This window comes from Aquarana catesbeiana, linkage group LG05 (assembly GCF_042186555.1).
Source record: "Aquarana catesbeiana isolate 2022-GZ linkage group LG05, ASM4218655v1, whole genome shotgun sequence".
Taxonomy (NCBI): domain Eukaryota; kingdom Metazoa; phylum Chordata; class Amphibia; order Anura; family Ranidae; genus Aquarana; species Aquarana catesbeiana.
The window spans coordinates 85,715,600-85,738,607 of NC_133328.1; the positions used below are offsets into that span (position 1 = coordinate 85,715,600).

The window sequence follows — 23,008 nt, forward strand, 5'->3', positions numbered from 1 at the left end:
CGGAGAGCACTATGTACTGTTTATATTTGCATGATCTATGTTGCTTTGGAGTGGAAAGTATTTATTTTGAACCACCCAAAGAGGGGAAGTTCCAGATTGGCTTGCTGCATCTTTGATTTATCATCATATACCCCGAGTGGGAAAGTGTATCGGACCCTCTATAATTAAAGGGTCCATTCTGTGAGATGAGCTGCCATTTTTATCATTGGTGGAGGTTCCGTTTTCCCACGAAGTCACCTGCATGCATTGTCTGTAGTTGATCACTGAAGACCTCATGGATTGTCTTGTTTTTGATTTATGGACTTGTTCTTTTAGCGCTGCACTGTCTTTTTATATTTTTGCCTCAGGGATTTGAATTATTGACCCTTGGTGTTCAGCAGCTTCCATAGAAAAGGGTTATTTATATTGTGGTGATTTGTTTTCTCTTTATATTTTTGTTTTCATGCATCTGAAATGCATTTAAATGATGTAAACTAAATGTTTAGTTAGCACATGTAAACTGTAACTGAATGATAATCAGTTTGCCAGAGCACTCTACACAGTTATGGTTTTTTATTCAAAATACTTGTTTTCACCTTTTTTTTTCATCCTTTGTGACAGCCTGTTTGCAGTCACTTCCTGTCTTTATGCATACACCCCAGCAATGGCTGCATGGCAGATCCCCTGATAGTGACAATAGTGGACAATGAGTGTATAATGTGTGTTGAAAAGGCCACTTGCAGTCTCCACTCTGTTTTGACCATTTAGGTGGCAACTCTGTGTAAGCAGATGAGCAGCAGGTTTTATGCCATCACTAGTGACTCTGCTGTTGGGGAGTTGTGGTCAGTGACTTCCCTTGTGGCTGTCTGCATTGGTCGTTTGACGTGTCACATGACCCAATAAGGAACTCATAGGTGGAAGACTTTGCTGTATCTGCTGACCAGGCACTACCCTGAATGGAAGGAGTAGGCACCGTTGAGCACATCTTCATTGTGCTGTATTGAATCCAGTGCTTGGAGTTTAAATATTGGGTTCCAGCCATGCTAATTATGAGGCCTGATTATTTTATTTACATGCAGGGGTCATTTTACCGGTTCCCCTGGCGGAATAATGGTCATGTTAAATGGTGACAATGCAGGAGCACAGTTGGCCGATAGGGACAAAATGGTCTGAACCAAAAACAGATGGTGCCTAAACAAGGACCTTCATGGGAGGATCCCCGGAGATTTTTTTAATGACAGCTACAGATTTAAAGCAGAAATAAACCCTCCTATCCTCCTATCCCTCCTATCCTTTACAGCAAAGAAAGCTGCCATCTTAGCCTCTGTTTGATCTGCCATTTCCATGGTCCTGCACATTTGATGTGACAGTATTGAGAGCATGAGCAACCGTGACAGTAATCATTCACATCATGCTCTGAATGTAACTGTTTTGGGAAACAATTAAATTGATGGGTTTTAGTTCAAAAATGATTGAAAATTACACTTTAAATAACACTTATATGAGATTTTATTTGAAATCACATTTCCTTAAGGCACTACAAAGAATAAATCTGAAGTCAAATGGCAAGAGTTCTAGGTGGTTCCTGTGGGTAGCTGTGCTTTGTTCTAGCAAGCCTGCAAGTTCTAATTTGACTGGTTGGTATATACAGTATTTTGCATATGAGGCACAGTTCACAAAGCTAACACGCCAGAAAAAGGATACTTATTTTCAAAAAAAGACAGTGATTAACAGCTGGGTCCAATGAGGTTTGAAAATCACATGGCTAAAAGAGATATCTATATTCTTGTGTTAAATAGGAACTAAACCCATCAATTTTAAGTTTTCCAAAACAGGTACATTCAAGGCATGCCTTGAAGGATAAATGTCACAGTTGCTTTTTCTCTCAACCAAACTGTCAAGCCTTCAAAGGGTTGATGTGCAGCACCATGGCAGTTGAAGAACAAACAGAAGTTAAAGCAGAGCTATACTTACCTCAGCTCCATTGATGCAATGTATCCGAGTTCCCCATCCGGCCTCTGACATTTTCAGGCGTCAGGCTTCCAGGGTCTTGATCGTCAGCTGCTGTCATTGGCCATGCAGGATGACATCACTCCCACGCATGCATGGGAGTTCAGTCAGATTCAGCATTGCCATGCGCAGCTCAGGGGAATGAGGGCGGACAAGCAGGCAAGTAACTTTAATGCAGAAGAAACAAAGCATATCTCTTCTGCATTAAAATTCCTGCCCGATCACCTATTTTTAAATTTTTCACTAAAGTTCCACTTTAAGATGGCAGCTTACTTGGCTGTAAAAAGATAGGAAGGTATAGTCCTGCTTTAACTAGTTCCTGACCGCGCTTTAGCCAAAACATGGCTACTGTCAGGGCTGGCTCAGCCCTTCCTTCTCTGAGCTGGCCGCTCAGCTGTCAGCTAATTGCCAGCTCTCATCTCTCTCCACAGTTAACCAGCTGTTGTGGATCTGCTCGTCAGTCCCGCCTACTTAAAGATCTCCAGCTCACTTCATTCCTGCCTTCGCCTTGGTCACATCACAAGAAACCATCTCCTGCGTTCCTGTTTAAAGACTGGCTTTGCTGACATCCCTTCTGGCTCCTTATCCTGCTTGCTGTTCCTCTACTTGGATCCCTTACTTCTGGCCTGGCTGATTACCCAATCTGGTTACTGAACTCTGGCTTGGCTGATTACCCGATCTGGTTACTGAACTCTGGCTTGGCTGACTACCCGATCCGGTTACTGGACTCTGGCTATGCTTTGACTACGCTTACTCTATATACCTTTTTATTTTTATTAATAAACTAGTGTAATTATACTGTACTTCTGTCTCGGTCTGGTTCATGGTTTCTGATAGCTACAGCACATTCGTTCAGTTCTGGGAGGACATCCTGTGTCCCATCACAGCTGATCACATGTAAACAAACTTGCCGGTTATCAGCATTCTTTTTCTCACGTGCTGTCACAGTGTGAGGAAAAGAGAGCCGGTAATCATCAATTCTGACAGAAGACATTTACACTGATAAATGCCCATCAGTGCAGCCCATCAGTGCCGCCTATCACTGCCTCCTTATCAGTGCTCATAAGTGCTGCCTATCAGTGCCCATTGTTGCCGCCTATCAGTGCCCATCAACCTTGCCTGTCAGTGCCGTCTTATCAGTACCCATCAGAGCAGCCTCATCAGTGCACATCAGTGAAGAAGAAAAATTACTTTTTTCAAAATATTTATAACAGAAACTAAAAAAAGTTTTTTTTTATTCAGAAACCACCAAAAGAAAGCTCTATCTGTCTTAAAAAAATGATAAAAATTTAATTTGGGTAGTGCTGCATGATTGCACAATTGTCATTCAAAGTGCAACAGCACTGAAAGCTGAAAATTGGCCTGGGCAGGAAGGGGTTAAAGTGCCCTTTATTGTAGTGGTTAATATGGAACTAATGTTGAAAAGTAAAAAACTGCAAACAGGCTCTTTATTGCAGGAGAGACTAAGTTATATGCCTGTTCACAATCTTCTTTAGACCTCGTTCACATGGGGTGTATCAATGCCCATGTGAGGACTGTGTTCTGTGCATCCCCATGCAGGTAGCCACATTGATGTCAATTGGGACACAGCAACTGGCCACTGTTCACAATATGACATCCGTGCGAGTGCCAGCCTCAAATTCAGAAAGTGTGAGTTCGGGGACATGCACCACACCCACGAGGGTATCATATTGGAAGCAGCCACTGTGTCTGTGTAGCCACTATGTCCCTATTAACATCAATGGGGACGGCCTGTTCGGGGGAATGCACAGAATACCTGTTTATCCCCGTGTGGGTAAACATGGCCCTCACACAGGGTATTCATTGATATTTCCCATGTGAACGAGGCCTTAGAATGTTTACAGACTTGCATGCTCAGCTCAGTGTACATTCTTGACACGCCGCAGTGCCAAGATAAATTAACTCCCATTCACATGCCTGGGAGTTCCGTCATCCCACGCTGGCCAACCAAGACCCTGTATCTGGATGAAGCCGGGGGGGGGGGGGATGATGTTGGCACTGGCAAGGATGTTCTCACTGACTTCACATCACTGGAGCAGAGATATTTGTGTTAAAGCTTTGTGAATTGAGCCCATAGTGCTTTGCATTGTGTTACAGAATAAGTCTGTATTATAGGAGAAAAGTGATCACAGCATTATAAGATCATCCCTTTACTGCGTACCACAACATTTCTGCATATTCTGACAATTTCTTGGCCTTGCAGTAGGCCTAACATTGGCCATAACAGTTTCCTATCTGAGGCCCTGAAGGGGATATTTTCCCTCCATTTCTATTACATTCACTCTCCAAATTGCCATCATGTTCTTCTGCCACACTGGCTGAAAATGTTAAATAAAAAGACTGAAAGAGAATGAAAAAAAAGAATAGCCACACACAGCTTTTCAAATGAGTGACAAAGCAGATGCCCATTCACATCTCCACTCTAGCTAAGGTCTATTAACAGCAAGGCCTCCACAGCCAATTGCTGTCAGCAACATGTGGAGGTATTGCTATAGCAACGAGTGGATAGGCCATGTGCTGCAGACGGGGGGCTCGGATATAAGGACGGGTCTCAGCCCTGCCTGCACTTTTCTGTCACCGGCTATGACAATGAGACGAGGTAACACATGGGTAGTAAAGAGCACCTGTCACCTGGGCCAGGTTTGGCTTCTCCTAGCAGATCGAGACACTCTCCAGGGTACTGAAAGCACCTGCTGCATGTACGCTGCTATCCTTAAAATGTTCTTTCTCTATTGAGGGATCATCATCACTTTGAGAGCCACGGGACAGCAGCTGCTGAATGCCAGATTTTACCGGATCTGCCTTGTGAGTTCCTTTTGTCTAACTCCCTTTACTCCCCCCTCTCTCTTTTCTGTCCCTTACTCTCTTCTGCTCAAGTGGAGAGTGCCATGCTCTCCAGAAGTTTCATACAGATGGAGGATTTAGTCCAGATTGTGTTTTTGTTCTCCCCAAAAAGTCCAGCTTGCTTGCCAGAAGGAGACATAGACATACTTTGCTATCACTTCAAGGGGATCAGGTAAAAAAAAGTGCAGGTTCTGTGGTTGTAGGCATCAAGTTCTTTACCATTATAACCTATACAATAGTGACATTATGTATCATTCTATAATCCTCTATGTTTTATTATGTGTGCTAATATACCTCCAAATGTATGTGAACTTTGAATATCTAGTTATCTATCATCATTTATTATATTAATATAATAACTACTACTATATTTTAAAATATTTACTACTACTTCTGCTAATTTTATTTTACTGTTATTATTGCTGCTATCAATGTTATTATTAGCATCGTTATTTATATGATTATTGTTACTATTATGTTTTTCAGTTTTATTATTCTTTTTGTTATTCTACTAACATTATTACCATATAGCTTGTCGTATTCTACTACTGTTGCAGTTTATTTTATTTACATTATATTTTTTCCCTTAATATTATGCTGATGTCCGCTGTGTGAAGTGAAGCACTTCAGCGTTAATCCTGTATGTGAACATGTCACTTTAACGTTGTTGGAAGTAGTAGGTGGAAAGAGAAGGGAGGGGGGATGTTAGGAAGTGGTGGGTGCATAGACTTACTAATACCCATTCTAGCTCATACAGTGTATTAAAGATCTTTTAATTAAAAGGCCCATTAATATTTTATGCATCCTTATTTGTGCTCAGGACTCTATGTATTTATTTAACATATTTTCCTCTTAAACTGTCCCGAGCACATGAAAAAATGAACTCTCCTGTTAAGACAAGCTCACAATAAATTGTGATAACAATGTCAGTTAGGGGGGGAAAAAATCATAAATGGATTTAATTTGCCAGCTGCACATATATTTATTTTTTTTAAAGAGAAATGGGTACATTTATTAAACTGTAATTTTATAATAAATGAATATAATTGTTTCACATTTTCAATGTATACAGACCTTCATTGCAATTTATTGAAACGATAAGGGTGCAGCAATTATGTATATGACAGGCCAATGCTCTGTACCAGAAATCTTTTATGTGTTCTACAAGATAGTATATTAAACATTACTATTATTAACTGTTATTTGTCTTTACATTATTCAGTATCACATTCATTAATATACTTCAGAATGCTGTGATGTTAAAGCACCTTTTCAGGATGACACATGGAATTCAAATTTTTTTATTAATGTTTATTAGTTTTAAATCTATATTATATTAAAAGAAAACAAAACCTTGTACAAAATGGAAGGTATTTCTTATTAGAGGCTTTTAAAAAAAAAAAAAATAGAGTAGTCTTCGGCATAAAAAACAACATCATCTAAGACATTTGAAAATAATATTAATCAGAATTTATCTTGGTTACAGTTTTATTAACTGTGGTAAATTTATTGACAGAAATAGTGATCCCTGCATCTGCAGCAGTTCCTTTATAGGGTTGTAGATTTATGTGTCTTAGGTTCTTGATGTTGTTTTTTTTTTTATTTTTTTTTTCATTTGAAGCGGGTTTATCAGTTCTCCATGGCTCTGAAGTGGTAGAATTCCTGAAGTTCTTAGCCATTGTTGGGACTGATAATTCCTAGAAGCTGTGCATGGTGTTATGCAGGAATTGGCTGTGTTCACCATCTTGTAAGTTAGAGAGCTATGGACAGGTCTGTGACCTTAATACTCACAATCAGCTACCACTCTGGATCCAATCATGTTGCTGGAATCTTAAAAAAATAAAAGGGTGATTTACTATGGTAGTAATTTTTATGCTAACCTAGTGTACCTCCCTTTAAGATTTTCTTTATCCTTAACCTGATTGGGTATCTTTAGCTTGGGTTCATTAATCTATTGTAAAAGTAACCCTTTAGAAAATCTATCTGTGATATAGATGTAGCTTTATTTTTATTTTATTAATGGAACTTATTTCAAAACCTCACATATGCATGTCCATAGTTTAGATTAATGACTCAATAATCTTTTTATATCGTTTTTTTTTTTTGTCTTTCTTTTTGTTAATTTTTTTTATTGTAATATATGCATGTGATCAGCTTGGATGCCAGATGTGAATTGTGACTTGTACTGAAGTTTACAGGACGTGTAGCATTTAATATAATATATATTGCATTTCTAAGAAAATAGGTGTTGTACAGAGTACAGTAGGCACAGAAAGCATGTTACCAATTGCTGACCTCCCCCATGCCCTTTACTTGTTTGCAATAGCCAGGGCTTGGTGGGGGCCTGTGAATAGTGGATTTGCAAGTACAATTTGTTCTGCACAGCAGAACAATGCCCAACACAGCACAAAGAAGCTTCACACCCGGGGTACACAGCCTTTCCCTGCCTCCTGCCCCATCTGCTAACAGGGAGGCAGAATACTGAGCCCTAGAGCACAGTCCCTGACACCTCACCTGCTATCTTCCATATGGGGAGTGCTGGGGGAGATTTATTAGACGTGGAGTCATTAGTACATGAGTGACGCCTCTTAATAAACCATGCTAATAAAAAAAAAAAATGTGGCTTTGCCCATGAATCGTGAACAACCCCTATTTAGTATCCTTAATTAAAGAAAAATCACTCGTATTTACTGTGCCTAAAAGCCGTGCTGTCTTTTTATTTATGTAAAGTCAAAATATTGACTGGAGTAACATTTATCAATATCTTAAATGTGACATTTAGCCTATATCTCTGATCGCAGACTCCATCCATTTGTATTATTGCTGTTATAATTCACCAAATACATAATTTGGCAGACAGGATATGGCAGGGTTGTCTGGGCTGTTGCTGGGTGCCAGGGCTAATTTTGAAATACCTTGACGCTTAATTGAAAAAAAGAAAAAAAGTTGTTTTTTTAAGATTTTATTAAAAAATGGCATTTGAATTGCTAGGAGAAAGATATAGTACACCTAGAATGTAAGGAAAAAAACATAAACTGTTTATTTTTGTCACGCTAGTACTGTAAGCTTTGACTAAAAATAAAAGCGGGAACCTTCATTTGAGTACTGAGCCTGTGGAAGCCATGTTGTCTCCTGTGGGGCTTAACATATTTTACTCTATCGCTCTCTCTTCACCATGATTAGTAGCCAAAAAAGCTACAAGGAACACATACTGTTATAATACAGCAAAATATTCCACATGGTTAGAGAAATAATATATGATTCTATTACCATAATGCTATGAAGCAGGTTGGCAGGCTGACCTAGCTCTGAGGAGAAGTGTTCTACTTTAGGAAAACATCTGACTGTAAATGTCATGTTCATTAATATTTAAACAGGCCTCTCACAATTTTGAGCTGATTCCTGACAGGATGCCTCTAATTAACCCAAGCTTCTCCCCAGTACAGTCCTGATTACATGATCCACATTTTACTTCAGGAACATGGGCAAAATGGAGGAGCGTCACATCTTCGCTGACAGAGGGGAGACGTAGGAAAAATGAGATGTGCACTAAAATAATCACAATATTTAGCCGAAAAGACAACACACATTTGCTTATAGATTTTCATTCCTGTCAGTAATGCTTAAGCGGCCTGGACTGGGTGAGGTAAATTAGATTTATACAGAGGGATAGATAGATAGATAGATAGATAGATAGATAGATAGATAGATAGATAGATAGATAGATAGATAGATAGATAGATAGATAGATAGATTAGGACAGATAGCTTGACTGAATAGCTGTTGAGTTAGGACTGCAGTTTAAGATAAACTGTCAGTGTTTATACATTCCCTAAATAAATATTAATAACAGTTATTATTTTTATTATCATATATTATATTAGCTATATATAGTTAAAAACAATACAGCAAAGAGCGTTGCCACTATAATTCTAAAATCTGCTATGTATGCAACCTAAAACTTTATTTTTATTGCTATTTATAGGGTTTTGTATCTGCATTTATAGATGTACAAATTCATACCCTGCACATATATCACTGTTAACATGTATCATTGAACAAATATCATCATAATTGTTAGTCCCTCTTGCATTCCTAGGAGAGGTTCTTCAAATCCTATTTTAAATAATTCATCTTATAGAATGTATATATATATGCTTGCTTGATATTGTGGAACTACAAGTATTAGTCTTGCCAGTCATTGACCCTCAAGGTACTGGTGGATATAGACCACCTATTGTAAAATGCAAGTATTAGTCTTGCCAGTCATTGACCCTCAAGGCACTGGTGGATATAGACCACCTATTGTAAAATGTAAGTATTAGTCTTGCCAGTCATTGACCCTCAAGGTACTGGTGGATATAGACCACTTATTGTGAAATACTAATATTAATCTTGCCAGTCACTGACCCTCAAGGTACTGGTGGATATAGACCACCTATTGTGAACTACAAGTATTAGTTATGCCAGTTATTAACTCTCAAGGTACTGGTGGATATAGACCACCTACTGTGAACTACGCGTATTAGTCTTGCCAATCACTGACTCTTGAGGTACTGGTTGATATAGACCACCTATTGTGAACTACAAGTATTAGTCTGCCAGTCAGTGACTCTCAAGGTACTGTTGGCTATAGACCACCAATTGTCAACTACAGGTATTAGTGGGATTATAACGGTGTCAACAGATATCAAGGGTGACCTGCAAATGATATTTTTCTGTCTGTAAGCAATAACTTAGCAATAACCAATCCATTTTGTTTGGATATAAGTTAACCTATCTGCAGGCGCCCTCTTGTGTTCACCTTCAATACCTTTCAACCTGGTCGCTATGTGTTCTCTGTGGCTGCACGGTGCCCCCTCTCCCCTTTGGTCCTGACTATGAAGGTGAACCTTTTTTGGGGGGTTTCTTTGGGTTCTTTGTGTCTTCTGGGTGGTTCGTTTATCCCCTGATGAAGCCAATAGGCGAAACATGTCGGGATATAACACGAACATATAACCTCTTTACAACCTGAATTTTACTTGCATGACCACCCAAATGGAAATCTACAATGAAAGACAATGATCTGATCTGATTCAATTTTTTTAAAATTATGTCTATAATCAATTTTATATTTTAACTATACTTGGTTTCTATTATTATCTGTTGGCACCATCATAATCCCACCTCAATTCTCCTTCTACTTTTGATTCTTTGGGATGAGGTGCAGGATGCTATATGCGTACCTATGTCAGATGAAAAATATATACAGGTATTAGTCTTGTCAGTTATTGACCCTCAAGGTACTGGTGGATATAGGCCACCTAGTGTGGAACTACATGTATTAGTCTTGCCAGCTATTGACTCTCAAAGTACTGGTGGATATAGATTACTTACGGTACTTTAGATGGTAAAAGCAGGATATGTTGGGACTCCTAGTTCCCTAGCATTTGCAAGGAAGAAGACTGCTAAAAGGCTCAGATAAATTGGTTCCATATAGTGTAACTTCCTCTTCCTCAATAATATAATGGCTTGTGGATCTAACTATCAACATTTTATTGGTTAAACTGCTAAACACACCCAGGTCAGATGTCATCTCCTTTAGTGTCTCCAGTCCTCTGTGTGGCTTATGCTGCACCTGCTCTGCTCACATCACTATGATGCAAATAACAGCTGAAGATGCTTCTTGTCAATACAAAGCCAGGATATTATTTTTAAATCACATTCTGGTTCCATATATCTCTAGTAGTAAGATATTCCCAGCAGAATTCTCAGATCTAACTGCAGAGACCTTTACAAAGCCAAGAAAGGACATTCTTCTCTGATGGATTCTCTATTATGTAAGCTGAGCAATATGAGAGCACCAACCCACCATTGATGCCTGATGGCAAGGGTTAGACAAACAAGAACTACTTGTGGGGAAATCTTGCTTCGGGGGTTATTAAAGGATATAAAAATCCAGTGATGCAACCCTTCAATACCCAGCCAAAACTGAAATATAAGTTTTAGAAGGAATCAGCTTTGTGTACATTCTCATCTAAAATGAGGTGATATGGAGGGTTAAGTGTATAAAAAGTTTGTAAAGAAAAGGAATTTTTGTTGTCTGTACTGTGTCCACTTAATTTTTTCAAAGGTATTTATATAGCGCCAAAAATATAATACATTCACGTCAATCCTTGCCCTCAAGAAGCTTACAGACTAAAGTTCCCACCAGACATGCATACATACACATAATAGGGCCAATTTAGTCAGGAGCCAATTAACTTACGAGCATGTCTTTGGAGTATATGAGGAAACCAGAATACTCAGAAAAAACTTACATAAACACAGGGAGAACATGCAAGTAGTGCTGTTGGGAGGCAGAAGTGCTAACCACTAAGCCACTGTGCTGCCCATTCGTACCCATATTTTCATTTGGCCATTGTTACTGGCACAATCACTTGCAAATACCGCCACAATCACTTGCAAATCCTTTCTTTTGCCAGAAGTAACATTTTTATGCAGAAACTCTGTTGTGAGTCCAATTATTTTTCTGCATTGTTTAAGCCCAGGTGAAGGGGGATCATTGGCCTCTGAAATGCATTGGCTGCCTTTTGTTTCCCTATTGCTATTTGTGGTATTATTAAAGATCTTTGGATTCTTGAAGACTGCCGCTTTTTTGACATTTTTAAACTGCGATTTCTTGTGTTGAGTGGCCCCCACTTCTTGGGGGTTCCTGGCTTTATGGCTAGCTGCCAAGCCTATGTCATTAGGTTCAACCAATGACTCATTCTCACAGGTTGAAGATCTGCATCCAGAGCCTCATTACCACCTTTCCTTGCATTTGTTCCACTTTCCACTTACCTTCCTGCTTTCCGAGTACCTCAGCATTGTTCTAAAGACGATAAAAGATTTGGAGATTAGTTCCCAACTTCTTAGACCATTAAAATTAGATATTTTTTGTACTTTGTTAAGTTTTAATACAGTAGTGTACAGTGATGTATGAATTCCCATCAGATCAGCACTGTCATGGTTCTGGGTTTTAATATGAAGGGTGAAAAGAGACTCTATATCAATGATGGCGAACCTTCGCACCCCAGATGTTTTGGAACTACATTTCCCATGATACTCATGCACTCTGTAGTGTACTTGAGCATCATGGGAAATGTAGTTCCAAAACATCTGGGATGCCAAGGTTCGCCATCAATGCACTATATTAACCACCTAAGCCGCGGACCATTTGGCTGCCCAAAGAGCGGAGCACTTTTTGCGATTAGGCACTGCATCGCTTTAACTGTCAATTACGATTACAATTACGCGGTCGTGCGACGTGGCTCCCAAACAAAATCGACGTCCTTTATTCCCCACAAATAGAGCTTTCTTTTGGTAGTATTTGATCACCTCTGTGGTTTTTATTTTTTGCGTTATAAACAAAAAAATAGCGACAATTTTGAAGAAAAATATATAAAAAAACATTTTTTTCCTCAGTTTAGGCCGATACGTATTCTTCTACATAATTTTGGTAAAAAAAATCGCAATAAGCATTTATTGATTGGTTTGCGCAAAGGTTATAGCGTCTACAAAATAGGGGATAGTTTTATGGTATTTTTATTAATTTTTTTTTTTTTACTAGTAATGGCGGCGATCAGCAATTTTTTTCATGACTACGACATTATGGCGGACAGATTAGACACTTTTGGCACAATTTTGGGACCATTCACATACAGCGATCAGTGCAATTAAAAATGCACTGATTACTGTGTAAATGTGACTGGAAGTGAAGGGGTTAACCACTAGGGGGCAGTGAAGGCGTTAAGTGTGTCCTAGGGAGTGATTCTAACTGTGGGGGGGCTATGTGTGACACGACACTAATCACCGCTCCCGATTACAGGGAGCGGTGATCAGTGTCCTGTCACTAGGCAGAACGGGGAAATGCTTGTTTACATCAGCCTTTCCCCATTCTTCCTCTCCGTGAGACGATCGTGGGTATCCCCGCGGACATCGAGTCCACGGGACCCGCGATCACACTCACAGAGGTCGCGGCGGGCGCACGCACCCGCAAACCGCTTCTTAAGGGGAAATGTACAGGTACGTTAATCTGCCTGTATGTGCCCTTCTGGCGATGTGTATCGGCATGAGCCGGTCGGCAAGCAGTTAATGAAAAAACAGAGTGCACTGGCCCATGACATTATAAAAATGAAAAACATTTATTGTTAAAAACAAATATTGCCCTTACATATTGCAAAGGGAGTGGCAGGCTTGTCAATGGCCAAGCTGGTGGGGAGTCATAAATAGTGCTGCTGTCCAATGGAGTCTGTGGCTCCTGCTTTATCAGTCCTGAGTAGATAGAAAACCTCAATGTTTTGACCTAATCAGTGTGATCTGATATCCATTTCTGTAGAACACAGAACTGCTGTAATACACACACCTCCTGTTAGCAAGAATTGGTAGCAACAAATTTGGGGGAGCTTCACTTTATCAGGCCCAGTATTTTGCACTTGGAGGCCTATTTATATGCTTTATAGGCCTTTTTATAGGCTACTAACTTGTAAGTAATAACAGCTAATATTAAAATGTAATGTAAATAGACCCCATAGAAAATAAATGGAGTGATATGCAAACCTAAATATGTAGGAAAATAATCAATTTTTACAAAATGTGATAAAATTTTATTTGCTACAGTTTTACAGAGCCAAGGCTGTGGCCACTAATTTATTTACACCAAAATAATAAGGCAACTTGTGTTTAATAGACCCTTCTAGATACTTCTTGTTGATCCTACCATTGGTCTAATAAAAGGCAAGGAGACAAACACTTTTTAACCAGGGTCTAAACCATACTGATGAGGGCCTGAAAACAGATGCTACACTCTGGACCTCTTTGCTTTCGCAACGTTTGGCTTCACTACTTCAAATCAAGCAAAGAATACTGGCCAAGCTATGAGGTCAGCAACTTTGCCAAGGTGATGATGCCTTCCTAGGGTGACTTTTTAACCCATCACATCCAACAAAGCTGATAAGCCCTTTGCAAGAAGCAAACACTGAGCTTTGTCTTACTAGTAGTGACCGTTGATTTGGTGTGTTCGGTGTCTGTGATTATTCTTACAGCTCTGGCCTTTATTGAACAAGACCTGCTTGTGACACACAGCTCTTTCTCTTTTCAAAAAGAAAAAAAAACTTGTCTATTTTAATGCAGATTGTAACCTTTCACCCTGATGTTTTGTTCATTCCCAGTGTAGCTCAGGGGATAGAAAATGGTGAACTCTGACTTGTGCTTGCCGGGGTAAAGGTTTTCTGGAGATACGATCTATAGGTGCTTAACGCCATACACTACAGGGGTTGTCTGCTTATTTCTTGTGGACCCACTGAAATGTAAAAAAGTGTTTTTATTTTTTTAAAGCCATAGCCTAATGACATTGACACCTTTATACATGAAATTAACGTATATACCCATGCCTTAGCAAGGCTGGTCTTTTGTAGTTTCATATTGCTATACTTCCGGCTCTGGTTTGGAACCATATCTTGCATTAGTTCAGGGATGAAATGTTGGCATACCAACAGCAAATAAATTCTTACAAACAATCCTCTAAATCATGTATACTATAGCTAGGGAAGATCTGCTTTGTGCTCCTCTTTTCTTTGTACTTGGCCCATATATTCTTTGGCACGTATGAAGTCTACTTTTAAATGTCAAGATTATTATTTTTCTGTTTTTTTTTTCATGGAAAATACATTTTCAAAGGTCCTCCCTGCTTTTAAAGCTGCTCAGGGCACTTACTCCTCTTGTTCCAATCTAACTCAAATAAAGGGAAAATACCACAACCATACATAGCTGTAGGGAAATTCACCAGTTAATAAAAGACTTTGGAGTTGATTTACTAAAACTGGAGAGTGCAAAATCAGGTGCAGCTCTGCATAGAAACCAATCAGCTTCTAGGGTTTTCTTTAAAGCTTAATTGGACAAGCTGAAGTTAGAAGCTGAATGGCTACTATGCACAGCTGCACCAGATTTTTCACTCTTCAGTTTTAGTAAATCAACTCCTTTGTCACCCAAAATGGAAATAAATAGAGTGCCTATACGCACCAGACATAATCCGTTTTTTCCAGTGGAAGTTGTCTGTAGAGGTAACTTTACTCAATGTGCCCCAGTGTTTTTTTCAGTTTCAACTTGGTTGCTGACTTTTTGACTTCCATATTGTAGCTTTTTATGTTCAATGCTTACAAACTGAAGGAAAATGTGGTGGTAAAAAAGAGCAGAATATGGGATGAAACATAATTAAGGAAATTGTATTGAAAGAATTATGGAATGCCATGTGCACTGGCATATTGACCTCTCTTTCTAAAAATGCCAGTTACCTGGCTGTCCTGCTGATCCAGAAAGTCTTCTGAGACATGGATCTGAAACAGGTATGCCATTCAGGGGTTCTTACTTGATGAGCAGAATGCTTGCTCCAGGTCAGCAAAGTCCGTGACAGCCAGGCAAGCTAGCATTTTCAGAAGAAAGTCAACAATGAAAGCCAACATATTAGTTTCATATTTAGTTTCCCAAAATATGTGTGTCTTTCACATAGAAAGATACATAGATAGGTAGATAGACAGACTTTGAGAAGTTATGATATCTTTCTTTTTTGCTTTCTCCATCCCTTACTTCTTTACCTCTCCCTTCTTTCATCCATTCCTCCCTTTTTTTTTCTTTGGATACTGTTCATCAAAAGGATACTGTTTCTTATTGTATGATACTGAGTATTGCCGCTACATTTTGCTGCTTTATTTAAGTGGTTGCTTACTATTCCATACTTACAATGGCACATTTTCATCTTGAAAGATGCATTCAGGTTGTATACATGCTTTTCTCATAATCATTCCCTTCTACTGTTGAGATGCCCAAGACCTCACAGCACTCCTCAGCTGCCCTGGAAAAGATGCATTGTATGGCAAGAAGTGTCCTGAGAGAAGTGATACAATGTAATTAGGTTTCATTCATTGGTTCTCAAACATCCACAATGCAGTGTCCATGTTGATGACCTGTTTGGAAGCTATAAACACAAGCAGCCAACATGCTGTGAAGACCTCTGCTGTTGGGGAGGTTTAATTTCTTGTGAGCATGAGATTTAACTGCTTGTTCCTGGTTGAAATTGGTATGTTGCAGATGAGGCACTTGTCAACATGCGATTAAATTTCATGCTCATAAAGGGTAAAAATTCCACTTGTAGGTCAACCCGTTATACAAAGTTGGCTGCTTGTGTTTCTAGATATAAACCAACAGCAATTATAAGGTAACATTTACTTTTCAAAGTAATTTACTTAATTCTTTTGACTACTGTAACACTTTTAGGGAACTTTTAAAAATGATTTATTGCCCTCCTAGTAGAACTCTATGTTTAGTACAGCATTGCCGTACTGGACACTTACTGACCATGAGCACCTAGACCCGCTGCTCTGATTTCACAGGTCAGAAGTGTGGAATCTCTAAGTACAAACTCTTAAATATGCGCTAGTCTGAGCTCCTCCAGACTAACTAACGGTTAGTGCCACACATCTGTTTTACTTGGAGAACGGTATGTTTCTTTGCACGCAGGTTCCTATATGCATTTTTCCTAAAAACAACAAATGCAATAATATAAAGGCTGGATAAAGCATTTAGTGTACCATAACCATTTTGGTAGTTACATTGTTTATTAGATGTCTGTACATCTGACCAAAAAGAGGGATAACAGAAGAGTAATAAGGCACAGATGGATCTGGTGCCAAATGAGAAACAATCCCTCCAAATGAGAAATAGTTGGGAGCTATGAATAGCTAGATGTTTTATCTATTTATTATTCACACAGGCACAAAATATCATACGCTGTGAAAAACAAGCGTATATATCTGCGCCCAGAAGTGACAGGTATTTGTGTACAGCCATCTATACAAATGAATGACAGGTTGTAGCTGTACGCTGGTAACCACACATTTGGGTGTTCCATCCCTATACACAAGTAAGACCCCTTTCACACTGAGGCAGTTTTCAGGCATTTTAGCACCTGTAAAGCGCCTGAAAACCGCTTGCCATTCATTTTAGTGTGACTTTTCACACTGGAACGGTGCGCTTGCGGGAAGTTAGGAAAAGTCCTGCAAACAAGATCTTTGGGGCGGTTTGGGAGCACTGCATACAGCCCTCCCGAAACGCCCCGCCCATTGAAATGAATGATCCGGGTTTCCAAAGGGCTAGAAAAGCGCTTTGGAAGCACCGCAACACGGTACATTTAATCCTTTCTTTGGCCGCTAGCAGGGGTTAAAAGCGCCCCACTAGCGGCCGAAAAGCGTCGCTTAGACAGCGGTAAAGCGCCACTAAAAAGAGCATCGCTTTACCTCTAACACTCAGGTGGCCCCAGTGTGAAAGGGGTCTTAATGCTCTGATGTGCTTCTACCAGAGTAAGCTATAGCCTGTCATTGATTTGTACAGGTGTCTCTGCGCAAAGACTTGTCTCTGCCGAGCGCTCGTTTTTCATGGTGTGCGACTCTCTAAGCACATGTAAATGAGCCCTTAATGCGGAAAATACAGTGTGTTTGAAACTGAGAACACATTTTGACATATTACTGCTATGTTTACTTGACAGTCATTTTAGGTGTTACTTTGTTATTTACTTCTTCTTTCATATTTTTTTTTTTTATTTCTAGAAATGTATAGACATCCCTCTAGTAATATCAGTATATCACACAATGAAATCAGGAACCTTGCTGAGTTGAAATCTATATGCACCTGGAAATATTACCTGGAGTTCATAAAGACTGGCGCAGACAGATTATGCAAAAGTGTCTCTCATATGCTCTAAAAGTGGTGCGCCATGCTCCAAATTCATGTATGTGTCTAGAACTTGAATTTGGCGCATGCTGCATCCCCTTTTAGACTGTACACATAGGTGTGCACAGCCTATTGAATTAGGATGTTCATCCCAAAGTTCAAACACATGTGTGTGTGTGTGCATGTTTATATATATGGACAGTGACAGTAGAGCAGTGGACAGTGTCATTTGGGCAGAGGTTGGTGTCAGTAGGTCATTGGACAGTGTCAGTAGTTTTTATTTTTATTATTTTATTTTTTACAATTTTATTTTTAAATTATTTATTTACAATTTTTTTAGGCGCTCGAATAGGGGGCTTTGGTGAAATATCAGGGGTCACCGCCTAGCACACCCTATGTGCACACCTATGATTGTACCTAAGACATTTGTGCAGAATCTGGGGGAGATTTACTAAAACTGGTGCACACAGAATCTGGTGCAGCTGTGCATAGTAACCAATCAGCTTCCAGGTTTTATTATCAAAGCTTAATAACTCTCCCCCACTATCTGTGCCAATTTCTCTCTCTGTATGCCAAAAGGTCTTTATTAGCTTCACTTACGAAGGATTCAAACTGTCAATATTTTATTTTGAATTTGGTGCAGGTGTTGCACCACAATGTAAAAGTGGCACATTTTAGAACCACCTGAATTTGGTGCACGAGTCGCTGTCAGAACCAAAAGTATTGCAAATACTTCAGGAATTTGGCCCAATATGTTAACAAGAGTGATTAACACCAAAACAGTGGTGCAGCAGCTTTATTGAATTCACCCCATTGTTTTTAGTTAGTCTCAGCAGACTGATAGTCTTACACTGAGAATTTAAAAAGGAGTACTCGATTATGGTGCTACATTATTAAGTAGTATGCTGCATATGTAATGAGGAAACATAGTTGGCCTTATTTACCAACTATTCATCAAATCTATTTTTATAGCATTTTACATACACATTCTTATATAGCACCATCAATTTACGCAGCGCTTTTACATATATATTGTACATTCACATCAGTCCCTGCCCTCAAGGAGCTTACAAGCTAAGGTCCCTAACTCATACATACATACACATGCTAGGGCAATGTAAGATATGAGACAATTACCCTACCAGCCTGTCTTTGGTAAGTGGGAGGAAACCGGAGTACCTGGAGGAAACCCACGCAGGCACAGGGGGAACATGCAAACTCCAGGCAGGTAGTGCCGTGGTTGGGATTCAAACCAATGACCCCAGTGCTGCTAGGCGGAAGTGCTAACCATTTAGCCACTCTGCTGCCCATTATGATCATGTACATTAAAAAATGCTTCTATTTACTTTGCTCCTTTCGATAGTCAACATTTGTGCTTGGATGTACTTGATACATACTCGCTAAAGCGTCTTTTTAGAAATACATCATTTCTACTGTGACCACAGCTAGAGTCAACCAGCTGATGTTACTTGGGGTAAATTCGTTTTAATGCTGCACACTGTGCTCAGGTGTGATTACTGCACTTAGAAGTAATAGTGTGTACTGCAGCGACATTCACAGTAGAGATAAATTATCTGTAATGTGATCACAGGTAACGAGTGTCAAATGTGCTAAAATGTAAACACAGACTAGCACAAGGAATGCATCCCGATCGCCATTCTGCATATGCTGTTAGCTAGTCTAAATGTGCAGAGATTTATATAACAGGTTTTAAGCATACTCTTTCTTTCCCACATCATCCAATTATATTCTCGCTGTCGTGTTTCTAGTGCAGTATGGCAGAATGAAAGGAAAAATTTGATTGGCAGGGACACTTTGATGCATTAGGTGTAAAAGCATTCAAGTGGTTCATTTCAGCCAAAAAGGGCTTCATTTTATTCCCAAACCAACACTGTAGCTCTGGTTGGGTGCAGTTGGCAACACCTCCAGTTTTTAATTTTCTGCACCTTTAATCGGCAAATATTATTTGGAATAGCATTTCCAGGTCACCCACACAGTGTAAGGCAAATGGTGTTCTTATGGCCTGAATTCCAAGGGACCCTGTTGCTGCCTGCACTATGTGTGTAATCTTGATAATTTTGGGATTCCACAGTAAAGCAGTATGAAGTGCAGTAAAAGCTGAACACAGCAGTAATCCACTCCAACCAAGCAAATTTCAGTTTGGCCTTTCATTCAAAATCATTCCAACTGGTTGCTGTGGTGCACTGTACTTTATACACAGTCAATTTACTTTGCACTGCCTTTTTGAAAAAGCCCAGTTGCTTAGAATTAATTGCAAAATAGTAAACGGTATCAATTTCCGAATGTAGAAGCCTCTGCAGTGTGAAAATGGTTCTCAAAAGGCAACTCCGCTATAATTTTTGGAAAAAAAAAAGAATTGCCAATTATTCTCCTTTATTCCCAATATAACCCAAATGCACCCACGCCCCCTGATTGAGAGGATGAATAGATCCCTGGGCTTGCATGTAACAGTCCAATGACTCTGCTTGGCAGGCAGAGGAGATCCTGGACAGTACTGTGTAGGTGTGGACTTATTTTAGAAAGGAAAAATCGTTAACTCATGCCAAGCCAGATTTGTGCTGGTATTAGGTAGATTCCCACATTATCTCAACTTGTTAATATCTGCAATGTACAGCAACCAAGGGCAACAAAGTAGAGTTCAGCTTTGAGAAGCTCAAAGTAATAAAAATCAGATTTTTTTTTTTAGTTACTTCAAAGAACTGAATTTTGTACAATGTTATGTTCATATAATATATTAAATTATTATTATTATATTAATGCAATTTTTTGTGCATAATTGTTTGTAATAGTGTATACTTGTGATTAGAGAATCATTATTACTTTAATTTATAAAAAACTGGCTATATTATAGTGGTGTTTATCCGCTAAGATGCATATAGTAATGACGATAAGCATGTGCTGTAGCATCCAATTAGACTTCACTGTTCATCAGTTCACTGCAGTCAGAGCATTACACAGTGATTTTTGATTGGTTCCTTTAGTTAAGACATAGATCGTTAGATCTAACACTGACAATGACAAGCAGCCAGAGCTTTGTCCATCCTTGCTGGAATGGTATGCCATCAAATTTGGACCCGCTATGCTTTTCTCACTAATGGGTGGACACAGTTCACCTTCCTTTCCTACATAAAAAAAAGGGAACAATTGGAAATTGGTCACTTAGAAATATTCTATCATGTCTGAAAATCTTTGCCTGCAATAACAAGCACTTCTCTTTCGGAAATGCTCATTATGGCTCTCTACTTATCATCTGCATGAACTAAATGATGCAAGTGAAGCTTGATTCTGTTGCATACCTTGATTGTATAAAGCCAGATCCTATCACCCTCACTATACATAATCAGCGCTTGTGTACATTTTTTCAGTATACTAAATGCAAGCATTGGCTCAATCCCTTATTAGTATTTTAATGGACAAAAAACTCATAAAATAAGGATGCATTGCAAATGGTAATTTGATGTTGAATTGCTGCCTACAAGTCGTTCTGTTCCGCAAGCATTTTCCATCAGTGATCTTTGTATCAAGCACTGACACGCTTCTAGTTTGGCTGTTGGACACTTCCTGCTGCCTTCTGTGTGTTAAAGAACTCACGATTCTGGTAACGCTACAGTAAACTGATCAAATCTGAAGGTGTAAATCAATGCAACATAGCCAATAATTATCTCATCGACAATAAAGGGTGATATAAATCTTGGTGAAGAGGAGGATCGCCTTGGGCATTGGCAGACTGTGCAGTGACATCACTATATAGGATCTGGGAAAGTTGTCCCTTTGTAGTGGTTGCTGTGTTGGGGACCGGTGGGCTATTCCTGCTGCAAGAGACCAGTTCCACACAGAATGTTAATTTTAACCCCTGAATGACAGCAGGATTGTGAATCATTTAAAAATAACAGTTATCCAGCTCTGGAAAAACAATAGCAAGGAAGGGGTGGATCACAATAAGGGATCCCCCCTCCGCTCAGTGACTGGGTGACAGTGTCGTATGGTCCAGGGGGCTGGCTGTGTTTTAGGGGTACACACCCATGGCTATAGCAGTGTGTAGGGGGGTAGAGGGGAGGATCACTCGGCAGGGTGGGGCCACTAGAGACTTGTTCTGTGCCTCTGACAATGAGGAGGATTCTACAAGCACACATGCATCTCAGATTCATTCTGCTTAGCTTTAGAAGGGGTTTTCGATCTCTCCCCTCCCTCCCTTCTTTTTTATCCAACTCCCGGGGCTGCCAAACCTAACAATCCTCCTCCTCCTTCTCCGAAATCAGCCGAGAAGAAGCTTGGGAGTCTTATTGAATGTCCATTTCCATTAACTCAGCCTAGGCAATAGCTAATCCACTGCACTGAAGGCAAGGAGGCTAATTAATGACAAGCTTTTACAGTCAAGACTGGCGATAATTGCTTCGGTGTCCTTTATGGTGCCAAGATAAAAATGGACCGGGTCTCACATAAGAGGCACTGTGTACACTGCAAGACAGGAGGACATTAAGAGGCTGGCCGCCTGAATACGGAGCAGAAAATTACTAATAGACAAGAGATAATGAATAGACCAGGCAGGCATTCATGGGGAAAAATCCATTTTGTTAGCACGCGAAATGAGGTGCTGGAAAAGAGTTTGCTAATTGTCCTCATCTTGTAGCAGGCAGGGCTGCTCCCCAATTCATTTCTCTGCTAATTGTGAGTGGGGAAGGGTGCCCACAGCGCCCTGCAGCAATCTGCCTGCCCAGGCTTTTCACTTTTTTTTTTCCTGTTGGGTTTTTAATTGTTGCTAATACACCTTTATAATGAAGCTAATGAGGGGGAATTATTGGACAACTTTACGCATGGATGCAAGGAGAGAGCAGCACAGGGATTGTCTGCTGCTCCTGATGGCTATTGCACTCTCATTACTGGATTGGTACTGCCTCTCACTGCCTCCTTTCACCAGGTACAAGTATGCTTCTCAATGCATCCCAAAACCTGGATTTTTAAATGTGTGACTGGTCAACAAATACCAGTTTAGTTTTATTTTCTCTGTTTACTCTGTATAATCACTTTTAAGTGATGTTACAGTGTAAAAAATGTTCATATTTGCTATATATAATAAGGCTTTGAATAAAACAGTTTTCAAAATCTTGCACTTTTTAAATACCTGGCATCATTATAGCAGTTTATTTGTACTTTTCTATTTACACTGCAACCTATTTAGACTGAATGTTTTCATTTGCTTAGAACTATATTAATAACTAAATTGTCTGTGTTTTATGTATGTTTTTTTTTTTTTTTAAGGGTGATCGTTTCTATTACTCAATATCTGGCACTTTAAAATGCCTGACCTTTCAGTACAAGGTTTCCTTGCACTTATGTTTATGCAGTGCATTTCTGTATTTTGTCTGATAAATTTTCATATCCCTTACTT

General features: G+C 39.5%; 1 protein-coding gene across 2 annotated transcripts in view; it reads left to right on the plus strand.

Moving 5' to 3' along the window:
* PTPRN2 (protein tyrosine phosphatase receptor type N2) overlaps positions 1-23,008 on the plus strand; it is a 1,455,485-nt gene that overhangs the window by 1,243,992 nt on the left and 188,485 nt on the right. The gene's annotated exons all lie outside the window — the stretch shown is intronic.